The following is a 12,417-nucleotide window of genomic DNA, read 5'->3' on the forward strand; positions in this document are numbered from 1 at the left end:
AAAAGGTGAGAAAGGGAGGGAAAGAAGAAGAAAAGAGAAGGAAAGCGGAAAGAGAGAGAGAGAGAAAGAGAGAGAAAGAGAGAGAGAAAGAGAGAGAGAGAGAGGTCATAAAGTGGAGCAAAACAGGGCTTGTCTAGTCTTTCCTTTAAAAAAATCACCAGGGATGGAGCCTCCTACACCTATAAATTAAGGAGAGATTTCCTCCCTAGTGAGAACAATTCACCAGTGGAACAACTTGCCTCCAGAGGTTGGGAATGCTCCAACACTGGAGGGTTTTCAGAAGAGATTGGACAATCATTTTGTCCAGAATGGTCAAGGGTCTCCTGCTTGAGCAGAGGGTTGGACTAGAAGACCTCCAAGGTCCCTTCCGAGTCTGGTTTATATCCCAGATGGGAAATATTCCTGAGGCTGAACTTCTATAACAGGTTCCTCAGGTTGAAAAACAATGGGGAAGTAAAACACTCTTAAATAAACCTTAAAAAACAACAACAACCTAGTGAATTCAGTGGGGTTTACATTGGCCACAAGCAGCCATGGATAGATTTGTATTGTATTGTATTGTATTGTATTGTATTGTATTGTATTGTATTGTATTGTATTGTATTGTATTGTATTGCAGTGTTTCTCAACCTTGGCAACTTGAAGATGTCTGGACTTCAACTCCCAGAATTCCCCAGCCAGCATTTGCTGGCTGGGGAATTCTGGGAGTTGAAGTCCAGACATCTTCAAGTTGCCAAGGTTGAGAAACACGTATTGTATTGTATTGTATTGTATTGTATTGTATTGTATTGTATTGTATTGTATTATTGTATTCTAGCAGCCTACAACTGGTAGTACAAGAAAAAGGCATTATTCCCCCCCCCCCTTTATTAGAATTTATGGAAAGTATTTATGGTTCCCGGCTGACTAATACTGCCAGCGAGCTAAAAGACACACACACACACACACAGAGGAGGAGGAAACAATAAAATCATGACAAATACACACGCATGGAGACCCACACGTTTTTTTTTTAAAGCTTCTGCAAAGCCCGAGGGCCTGAGTCACTTCTGACATCACCAGGTACCTGGCTTGGGTAAAGCGGGTAGGCCGGTTGCTGTGGCAACGGCAGCCTTATGATGTCATTGGGGAAGTCAGAGCCTTGGGAAGGCAATTGATTCAGTAAACGGACAGCTGGGGGTATCATCCAGCAGGGATCAGACAGAGGCTCTAGAGCAGTGTTTCTCAACCTTGGCAACTTGAAGATGTCCGGACTTCAACTCCCAGAATTCCCCAGCCAGCATTCGAACTTGAAGATGTCCGGACTTCAACTCCCAGAATTCCCCAGCCAGCATTCGAACTTGAAGATGTCCGGACTTCAACTCCCAGAATTCCCCAGCCAGCATTCGAACTTGAAGATGTCCGGACTTCAACTCCCAGAATTCCCCAGCCAGCATTCGAACTTGAAGATGTCCGGACTTCAACTCCCAGAATTCCCCAGCCAGCATTCGAACTTGAAGATGTCCGGACTTCAACTCCCAGAATTCCCCAGCCAGCATTCGAACTTGAAGATGTCCGGACTTCAACTCCCAGAATTCCCCAGCCAGCATTCGCGAATGCTGGCTGGGGAATTCTGGGAGTTGAAGTCCGGACATCTTCAAGTTGCCAAGGTTGAGAAACACTGCTCTAGAATCCAGTTGAGAGCTGACCCTAGAAAAAGTAAGCAGATTGAATCTGGTTAGTCTCCGGGTAGTCCTCGACTTACGACGGTTCATTTAGCGACCGTTTGAAGAGTTACAGCCTGATTGAATATAGTGACTTAGTGTCTTTCTTTCACACTTATGACCATTGTGGCCGTCCTCACGACCACGCGATCAAAATTCAGACGCTTGGCAACTGGCTCATATTTTTATGACGGCGACAGCGTCTGGAAGTCGTGTGACTGATTCATACTTATGACCGATGCTGTGTCCCGGGGTCATGGGATCCCCTTTTGCGACCTGACAAAATCAGTGGGAAGCTGGGTTCATTTAACAACCAAGTTGCTAACTTCACAACCGCATTGATTTGCTTCACGGCGGCGGCGAGAGAAGGCGTAAAAAATGGGGCAGAGTTGACTTGACAACTCTCTCGCTTAGCAACATAAATGTTGGCCTCCGTTAGGGTCGTACGTCGAGGACTACCGGTAATGTATCCATGAAGCCACCAAGAATTAGGCACAAACTTAAGGGAGTCTTATTCTTAAGATAAGAAGGGCGCTTTAAATAGCGCTTTGAAAGCAAGCCGACTTTATTTAAGGTAAGCGTTAGGATTAGGTTTAGGGGTTTGTTTTAGGGTTAGGGTTAGGGTTAGGGTTAGGTTTAGGGTTAGGTTTAGCGTTAGGGTTAGGGTTAGGGTTAGGGTACTGAGTGCTTGGGAATGCGCGATTTTGCCCTCCGCGATTATGTCATCGTGGAAGGGTCGCGTTTTTCCTTAGCGCTTAGAACGGCGCAAATTAGTCTTCGCGCTTATGTCTCCGCGCAGAAGGGCTTCGCGGATTTGTGGTGGAACCGGCCTCAAGAACTCTCAGGGAGACTACTAACAACCAGAGGACTGCAAAGAAATACGAACCATGTGTTCATACAAAATCGAGCTTAGCTGGGCGACAGCTTACGTGCCCGCAGAGAGATGGCATGGATGCCAGAGATTCACCATTACAGTCTTAACCCCTCCATCCTGTCAGAACTAATCCTTCCATCCTTCCCCACCATCCGGTCTCAACTATCAGTACCTATCCTTCCATTTCCCCCACCATCACAACAAACGAAGTTTCTTGGATGAGAAGCAAAATGTTTTCAGAGGAAAAAAAAAAACCCAAGGAAACCCAGTTGTTGTTTTTTTTAAAGCACCTTTAGGTTAAGGGGGTCTTCCCCCTACTTTAAAAATAAATCCTGTTAGACTACACGCCATCCTAATTTGGTGGTCCTCCAGCTGCACGGGGAGACAGTTCCCAGAATTCCTCCAACCGGTGCAGGAAACCTGGGAATGGAAAATTGAAAACATCTGGAAAATGTGAGGTTGGGAAAGGGACTCCTCCAGATGGAGACGGCCTTAGACCAAGTCAGATCATTGGTTTCCGCCGATTAGCAGCCGTTCTCTAGATCCAAGGAAAAGTCTCACCTAGCTTTGCCGAGATATCAAACATTGTAGGTTTTCTCATTAAGGTTTTATGGCAAGAATTTCTTGAAATATGGAAAGTGCTGGATCATAGAGAGGACCCTGAACAGTTCTAAGCACACTGATTTTGGAATATAAAAATAACTTCCTTACCAGAACCTGGAAGCCCATTTCCTGGATTAATTAGAGAAGTATTTTAAGAAAGGGCTGTTTCTTGCCATCTGCTTTGTTTTCCAGTCTTATGAACTGTGAGTCAGTTGTAAAAACTTCAAAATTTGTTGCCTAAAATAAAAGAGCTCAGAATACGACCAGGAGGTCAGTTGCTTTTGGTCGCTGAGTGACTTGGTTCCTTGAAGAAACCGCAAGAACATATATGTTGTGTACTTAAGCAAAAGGGTTCAGTTGAGATCAGCATACGTGGGACTGATTGTGATTTGATTTCATTTGATTTTATTATATTTATATGCCGCCCTTTTCCCCCGAAGGGGACTCAGGGCGGCTCACAATTCAAATCAGGGAAGGGGGGTACAGACAGAAAATGAAAAACGAAACATAACAATACATAATTTAAAAACACACAACAGTCATACCATTCGAGACGGGGGCAACAGCTCTTTAGCCCCAGGTCTGTCGGAACAGCCAGGTTTTAAGGGCTTTGCGGAAGGCCTGGAGGGTGGTGAGGGTTCGAATCTCCACGGGGAGTTCGTTCCAGAGGGCCGGAGCAGCCACAGAGAAGGCTCTCCTCCGGGTAGTCGCTAGTTGGCACTGGCCGGCGGATGGAATTCGGAGGAGGCCTAATCTGTGGCATCTAATCGGTCTAGTGAAGGTGATTGGCAGCAGGCAGTCTCTCAAGTACCCAGGTCCAATACCATGAAGGGCTTTATAAGTGACGACTAGCGCCTTGAAGCGTATCCGGAGACCAATAGGCAGCCAGCGCAGCTCGCGGAGGATAGGTGTTACGTGGGTGAACCGAGGTGCACCCACAATCGCTCGCGCGGCTGCATTCTGGACAAGCTGAAGTCGCCGAATGCTCTTCAAGGGCTGCCCCATGTAGAGCACGTTGCAGTAGTCCAGTCTAGAGGTCACAAGGGCACGAGTGACTGTTGTGAGGGCCTCCCGGTTCAGGTAGGGGCGCAACTGGTGCACCAGGCGAACCTGGGCAAAGGTACATTGTGGTACATTGGAGGGGAGAGACCAAAATATAACGTTATCACATTTTATTTATCTACATATTAAATTATTGTGTTTTATTCCCATTTCATTTTCAATTGCATTTTATTCCAGTTCCATTGCAAATTATTTTTTATCAGATTGTAGTAATAATTCGTGTCTGGAACGCTGCACTTTGATATGGCTCAAGGTCTAATTATCAATAAACTGTTTGCTTGTTAAACAGTTCCTTGATTGCCACATGGTTTATTTCTTGATTGTTATATTAATCCTGGTGTTAATCTATACCAGGGGTTGCCTCAAAGAAGAGGGGGGTCAAACTATTCTCCAAGGCACCTGAGGGCAGAACAAGAAGGTGGAAACTCATCAAGGAGAGAAGCAACTTAGAACTGAGGAGGAATTTCCTGACAGTTAGAACAATTAACCAGTGGAACAGAAGTTGCCTCCAGAAGTTGTGAATGCCCCAACACTGGAAGTCTTTAAGAAGATGTTGAACAGCCATTTGTCTGAAACAGTATAGGGTTTCCTGCCTAGGCAGGGGGTTGGACTAGAAGACCTCCAAGGTCCCTTCCAATTCTCTATTCTATTCTATTCTACTTGGAATACTGCATTCATTTTCAGTCGCTACGATGTAAAAAAGATGTTGAGATTCTAGAAAGAGTGCAGAGAAGAGCAACAAAGAGGATTAGGGGGGCTGGAGGTTAAAACATAGGAAGAACGGTTGCAGGAATTGGGTATGTCTAGTTGAATGAAAAGAAGGACTAGGGGAGACAGGATAGCAGTCTTCCAACATCTCAGGGGTTGCCACAAAGAAGAGGGAATCAAACTATTCTCCAAAGCACCTGAGGGCAGAACAAGAAGCAGTGGGTGGAAACTAATCAAGGAGAGAAGCAACTTAGAACTGAGGAGGAATTTCCTGACAGAACAATCAATCAGAAGTTGCCTCCAGAAGTTGTGAATGCCCCAACACTGGAAGTCTTTAAGAAGATGTTGGATAGCCGTTTGTCTGAAATGGTATAAGGTTTCCTGCCTAGGCAGGGGGTTGGACTAGAAGACCTCCAAGGTCCCTTCCAACTCTGCTATTGTATTATTGTATTATCATTGTAGGGGTCCTTAATCACTCAAAAGAGCCATTTGGACCCGTTTCCCACAGAAAAGAAAACACCGGGAGCCACAAAACCATTCTCGTGCCTGACTATTTCCACAAAACTAGTATATGTAGTTGAATTAGATGTTCTGTTTCTTTTGAAACAGTTCTTTTCTTGGATTTAACCATGGTTGGCCTACCTGGAGTTGAAAAGGTCAATAAATCACGTGCTGGCGGGTGTCACACATTGGCGGTTATGACGCCTATTTTGAGCAATGGAGCTGCAGCCGAGGGATGAAAGAACCACATGCGGCTCCAGAGCTGCGGCTCCAGAACTGCGGCTCGCTGACCCCTGATCTATAATCATCTGGGATGATGAGTTTAAGAGCTGGTGGTCTATATCGATTATTTTAGCCAGGGTTTTAATCGCTTTTTGGGATTGCTTTCCTAGGCATGACGACCAACATTTCTACAATTCTAATGTTATTTCAAAACACAATAGTAGGAGAAGGAAGAAGCAATCAAAATGTTCCATCAGCGGTTGCATTGTTTGGAAATAAAAGAGGAAGGAAGATCATGTAATCATCAAAGCTCTTTAGCTACAGGAAGATTTCGAAACTGGGCGCTCAGTGTTTCTAGTTCTCAGCCTTATGGAGCCCCCTGTAGTTTTCCTTCTGATGGTCTGGTGATGCATATAGCTAGTATGAGAGCCGAGGTGGCACAGTGATTAGGGTGCAGTACTGCAGGCTACTTCAGCTGACTGTTATCTGCAGTTCAGCGGTTCTAATCTCACCGGCTCAAGGTTGACTCAGTCTTCCATCCTTCCGAGGTGGGTAAAATGAGGACCCAGATTGTTGGGGGCGATATGCTGATTCTGTAAACCACTTAGAGAGGGCTGAAAGCCCTATGAAGCGGTATATAAGTCTAACTGCTATTGCTATTGCTAGTCCTCGACATATGACCACAATTGAGCCCAGAATTTCTGTCGCTAAGGGAGACATTGGCTAAGCGAGCTTTGTCCCCGTTTTACGACCTTTCTTGCCACTGTCGTCAAATGAATCACTGCACTTCTTAAATTAGTACAGCACGGTTGTTAAGTGGATCTGGATTCCCCTTTGCTTGTCAGAGGGTCGCAAAAGGGGATCACATGATCCCCGGGCACTACAACCGTCATAAATACAAGTCACTATTCACAAGCATGTGAATTTTGATCACATGGTCATGGGGATGCTGTAATGGTAAGTGTGAAAAAACGGTCCTAAGTCACTTTTTTCAGGGATGTCGTAATTTTGAATGGTCGCTAAGTGAATTGTTGTAAGTGGAGGACTACCTGTATAAACACCCAGTAAAGCTTAGACTTACCATTTTGGCTGCATGTCAGATTTTTTGACCATGTCCTAGGAATAGCCCTGGGGTCTGGGTTAAGCATATAATTATTTTTAGTATTATTTTTCCTCTTTATTCATTAAACATTTTGAATACAGTGGAATAGAATGTTTGGAATAGAAGAATATATAAGAATATGTCAGTTAGAGTTAAGGAAAATGTATATAAAGCGATCTGGAAGTTGTACCTCTAACACCACCTAAATTAAATCAAATAGATGGTAAATATACAAATATTTATTGGAGGTGCAAGAAAGAGGTTGGAACATATAATAGCAATAGCAATAGCAATAGCAGTTAGACTTATATACCGCTTCATAGGGCTTTCAGCCCTCTCTAAGCGGTTTACAGAGTCAGCATATTGCCCCCAACAACAATCCAGGTCCTCATTTTACCCACCTCGGAAGGATGGAAGGCTGAGTCAACCCTGAGCCAGTGAGATTAGAACAGCCGAACTGCAGAACTGCAGTCAGCTGAAGTAGCCTGCAGTGCTGCATTTAACCACCGCGCCACCTCGGCATACATAGTATGTGGTGAGATTGTGATAGTGCCTAGTGTTTAGAGAAATTAGAGCACTTTTTAATGTAAATTTAGATATGTCGCCGAGGATTGCATTATTGTTGCTGGTAGAAAAAACGGGATATCAATGAAACAAAAGAAGAATTGATTGTAAATTTGATCATGACAGCTAGATTAGTGATGGCTGGATATTCAAAGAAATAAGTGGTACAATGAAATTTGGAGTATGGCAACAAATGATAAATTAACAACAGAAATTAAATTTTAAAAAGGGATGTTTAAAGTAGATAGTTATAATGAAATATGGGGGGGGGGATTTTATAAAATCAGTGTTGGTGGGAGGCAAAGGGAATAAACCTATTCAAGAATATATGTTGTTTTGGAAGGTTTAAGGTTACAAGTGGAATATACAGTATATCTTTTAGTTGTTATAAATAAAGAAATATAAGGGTAAGAAAAGGTTTCCGGGGGATGGGGGTGCACTATAATATTTGTGTTTTTTGCCTTTTTCTTTCTTTTTTTTGTATTTACTATGTTTATATTATTTGTATTTTAAATAAATAAATAACATTTGAATGCTAAAAAATCATTTTGAATACAGCAGTGGTTCCCAAACTTGGCAACTTTAAGACTTATGGACTTCAACTCCCAGAATTCTCCAGTCAGCAGAGCTCTGCTGGCTGGAGAATTCTGGGAGTTGAAGTCCACAAGTCTTAAAGTTGCCAAGTTTGGGAACCACTGGAATACAGTATTGCTAGGGCATATCATTTACCAAAAAAGCAAAGAAAGAACAAAAAGGAATTAACACATACTAATAACAATAACAATGGTGTAACAGAATAATTTTAACTAGGTTTCTCTTTACATTAGCTTATTTATGATTCTGTTAATTACATTAGCATATTTATAACTGTAAACCATAGATTTATTTGTATAAACCATAATTTAACCGTATATTTAATTCATACATAGCAATAATCTTCCTTCATCTAATTTCCACCTCTTATCTCTAACCACTCGTCAAGTCTATTATCCGTATTAAGTAAATATTCTGTGTCTTCTATGTCCTTTATTTTTAATGTCAACCTATCCATCTCTGCACAGTCTAATGTATTCAGGATTACATCCTCATTTAATGGAGTGTTCTCCTTTTTCTAACATTATGCAAATACATTCTATCTGCTGCTATCAATACATATGATTAAATTAAGCAAGGGAATTAAGGAGAGGGGCATGATAACGGATTTTATAGGATGGCTGCGTGCTTTCTCGGGATTCAATCAGAATTTTAAGCAGACAAAAATAGCATTCCGTTTTTCTCTGTGTGGTGGTGATTTTCTCCTGATTTCCTGTTTCTCTCCCCTTCCCACACCATAACCCCTTCCCCCCAAGTGATTTTCTTTTGGAAGATTACTCATTCCTTGAAATTGTAGTGGTGATTTTCAGCACCCAAATCATATGGTTGAGCTTCTATTCTGAGTCAGTTACAAAAGAGATCCTGGAGTAAAATGTAGTTTGGCCCACACAGGTTAAAGTCATAGAACCGCCTTAAGCTTGCTTTTTGAATTATTAACCCAAATTCTGCTGTTATATGGTAACCAGAATGATAAATATCCAAAGATTGCAACTAAGCACATCCTTAATAAAGTTTTAATTTCTAGTTCAATGAAAATGACTTTTTTTTGGGGGGGGGGTGTTGTTGACCTGATAGCTTTGTTCCAAAATCTATTTGCTCCAAAGCACCCGAAGCAATGGATGGAAACTAATCAAGTAACCTTGAACTAAGGAGAAATTTCCTGACAGTGAGAACAATTAATCAGTGTGACAACTTGCCTCCAGAAGTTGTGAATGCCCCAACACTGCAAGTCTTTAAGAAGATGTTGGACAGCCATCTGTCTGAAATGGTATAGGGTTTCCTGCCTAGTCAGGGGGTTGGACTAGAAGACCTCCAAGGTCCCTTCCAACTCTGCTACTGTATTATTGTATTATTATTGTAGGGGTTGTAAATGCTCCAACACTGGAAATTGTTAAGAAGAGATCAGACAACCATTTGCCTGAAATGATATAGGGTTTCTTGCTTGAGCAGGGGGTTGGACTAGAAGACCTCCAAGGTCCCTTCCAACTGTGTCGTGTCTAGTCTAGTCTATATTCTCCTCTCCTCTCCACTCCATCCCATGAAGAATGGTTGCAGAATTTGGGTTTTGGCTAGTCTAGAGAAGAGAAGTTTTGCATCTTGGAGCGAAGGGAGAGGACGCGACAAGAGGTGTAGCAAAGCAGTAACCTTTATTCAAAGCATAGTAACTACGATTCAACGTGGCGTGGTTCGCGCCAAACATTTATACCCCCAAGTTGAACAATGAACCAATAGGGCGTCGAGTAGCTCAACCAATTGGGGAGAGGGTTAAACCGGCTCCGCCCAAGAACCAATCAGAAAGGGGAACCTTACTTCCCGCGCTAGTATTCAACACCCCTCCCCCCCTAGTCACGGTACCCTTAGGAAGGGCAAACATAGTCTTGTAGATAGGTGGGACGGTGACGCTCTCGTCCCGACCTTCGTAATTCCCCGGCGGTTTTCGTCGGGGGGGAAACCGCCGGCGGAGGCGTGTCCGTGGCGGGGCGGTGAGTCTGCGGCGCGGCCCCAAGAGATGGTGCTGGCCCGGGGCCCCGTGCCCAATGTCCATTTGTCCAAGGTGGCGTCTCCGTGGCAACAGAAGTGTCCAACAGTGGCCCCCTACAATCTGATTGGGATGTAGATTCAGAGTCTCGATAAGGGCTTCGAAGAAGGGAATAGCCGGATGAGGCACGTCTGTCCGAGAAGTCGGCTTGTCCCCCGTTCCCCGAATGGAAACAGTCCGTTGGGGAAAAGGTCATCAAGGGTAGCTCACGCTGAGAGCGAGTGTCTGAGAGGCTCGGGCCGTCTGCTTCCGCGGGGAGGCGTCGCCTTAACTGGTCCAGGTGGCGCCTCCATTGTGTTCCGTCGGCCAGACCGGCCCTGAAGGAACAGGGGCCAGTCAGAGCTGTGATGGTTGCAGGAACCCACCGTGGATCCCCGGAAAAGGAACGGGCCCATACGGGATCCCCTAACTTAAACGTATGGGAAGGAAGGGCCCCTAGGTTGCTCGGCAGATCCCCTGCGTAAAGTGGATGTAGCCTATCTAGGGGAGTTCGCAATCTCCTTCCCATTAAGAGCTCCGCAGGACTTTTATTAGTCGTTGGGCAGGGTGTAGAGTGCTGGCTCAAGAGATACGCCGCCACTCTTTCCTGCCAGTCGCCCTGGTCCATGCGGCCCAAGGCTTCTTTGGCTGAGCGAACTGCGCGCTCCGCCCGGCCGTTACTAGCTGGATGATAAGGGGCTGTGGCTGCGTGTCTAATTCCTTGTTCGGCCAGGAATTCTTGGAACGTGGTGGAGGTAAACTGGGGCCCATTATCTGAGACTATCACATCCGGTAGCCCATGTGTGGCGAACATCTTACGAAGGGCCCTCACTGTACTCTCTGCTGTAGTGGAGGTCATGATTACCAACTCCACCCACTTGGAGTAAGCATCGACTACTATCATAAAAGTCCGGCCGTGGAAGGGGCCAGCGAAGTCAATGTGTAAACGGGACCATGGGCCTCTAGGAATTTCCCACTCCCGGGGGGCGGCTGTGGGAGGATTCGGCCTAGAGTTTTGACATATCCTGCATCGACCTACATAATCTGCAATTTCCGAATCTAGCAAGGGCCACCACACATAGCTGCGGGCTAAAGCTTTCATTCGCGCTATGCCTGGATGGTTTTTATGAAGTGCGGGCAGGATTCGTGCCCGCAGGGCTGTGGGGATCACTACCCTATCCCCCCAGACAAGACAACCCCCGTGAAGGGCAAGTTCGGCTTGTCGTGCTTTAAACGGTCGAAATCCTTCCGCTACCTTTTCCGCGGGCCACCCCCTCAAAACCCATGAAGCTACTTGGGATAAAACGGGGTCAGCCTTTGTACAAGCCGCGACATCCGCAGCAGAGACGGGGAGGTCAGATTCAGCAATGGACAAAATAGAGAGAGAAGGCACGTGGGCTGTGTCCGTCTGTGGCAAGGGGCAACGGCTCAGGGCGTCTGCGTGCCCTAGCTGCTTACCCGGACGGTATACAGCGTATACGAATACGCCGTTAGGAACTCAGTCCAGCGTGTCATGCGGGGAGACAAAATGGGGGGGGTTGGCTTGTCGCCTGCTAGTAGCCCCAGGAGCGGCTTGTGATCCGTGACAAGGGTGAAATTCCTACCATAAAGGTAGTCATGGAATCGCTTAATGCCGGACACTGCAGCCAAGGCTTCTTTATCAATTTGGCTGTAGTTCCGCTCCATTGAAGAAAGTGTCCGGGAGTAAAAAGCTATGGGGGCCTCTGAGCCATTCGGGAGGGCATGGCTCAGGACCGCCCCTATACCATAGGGAGAGGCGTCGCATGTCAAGACTAGGGGCATCTTATCGCTGTATTGAATCAGGACTGCCGACGAAGTTAAAATATCTTTTATAGCCGCGAACGCGTGCGCTTCACGGCTACCCCATTTCCAGGCCGCTGACCGGTCAAGCAGTCGATGTAGCGGTTCAGCTAGCGAGGCCTTGTGGGGAATAAAAGGGGCATAAAAATTTAACAGCCCCAGGAACGCCTGCAACTCCGCCCTAGAGGTGGGTGCAGGTGCGTTTTTAATGGCAGCAACTTTGGAGGGAGTGGGGTGAATGCCTTGTGCATCGATGAGAAATCCCAAAAATTCTACTTGGGGAACAGCAATTTCGCATTTGCTGCGCTTTAGTTTCAGTCCTGCCTCCCTAAAACGTGTAAGGACCTCCCGCAGTATTTTCAGGAGTTCCGAGTGGTTAGGGGCTGCGACCAGGACGTCGTCAAAGTAAGGAACGACGCCGGGGAGCCCATGGAGCAACCGCTCCATAAGGCTCTGAAAAATCCCCGGGGCAACCGAAACGCCGAATTGAAGACGGCGGCAACGGAAAGCCCCGCGGTGGGTGACGATGGTCTGGGCTGTAGCCGCGTCATCGTCTACGGGGAGCTGCTGGTAGGCCTGTGCCATATCTAGCTTGGCGAAAATACGGCCTTGCCCTAAAGAGTGGAGTAGATGTTGCACTACGGGA

Source organism: Thamnophis elegans, chromosome 7 (genome assembly GCF_009769535.1).
Source record: "Thamnophis elegans isolate rThaEle1 chromosome 7, rThaEle1.pri, whole genome shotgun sequence".
NCBI classification, from domain to species: Eukaryota; Metazoa; Chordata; class Lepidosauria; order Squamata; family Colubridae; genus Thamnophis; species Thamnophis elegans.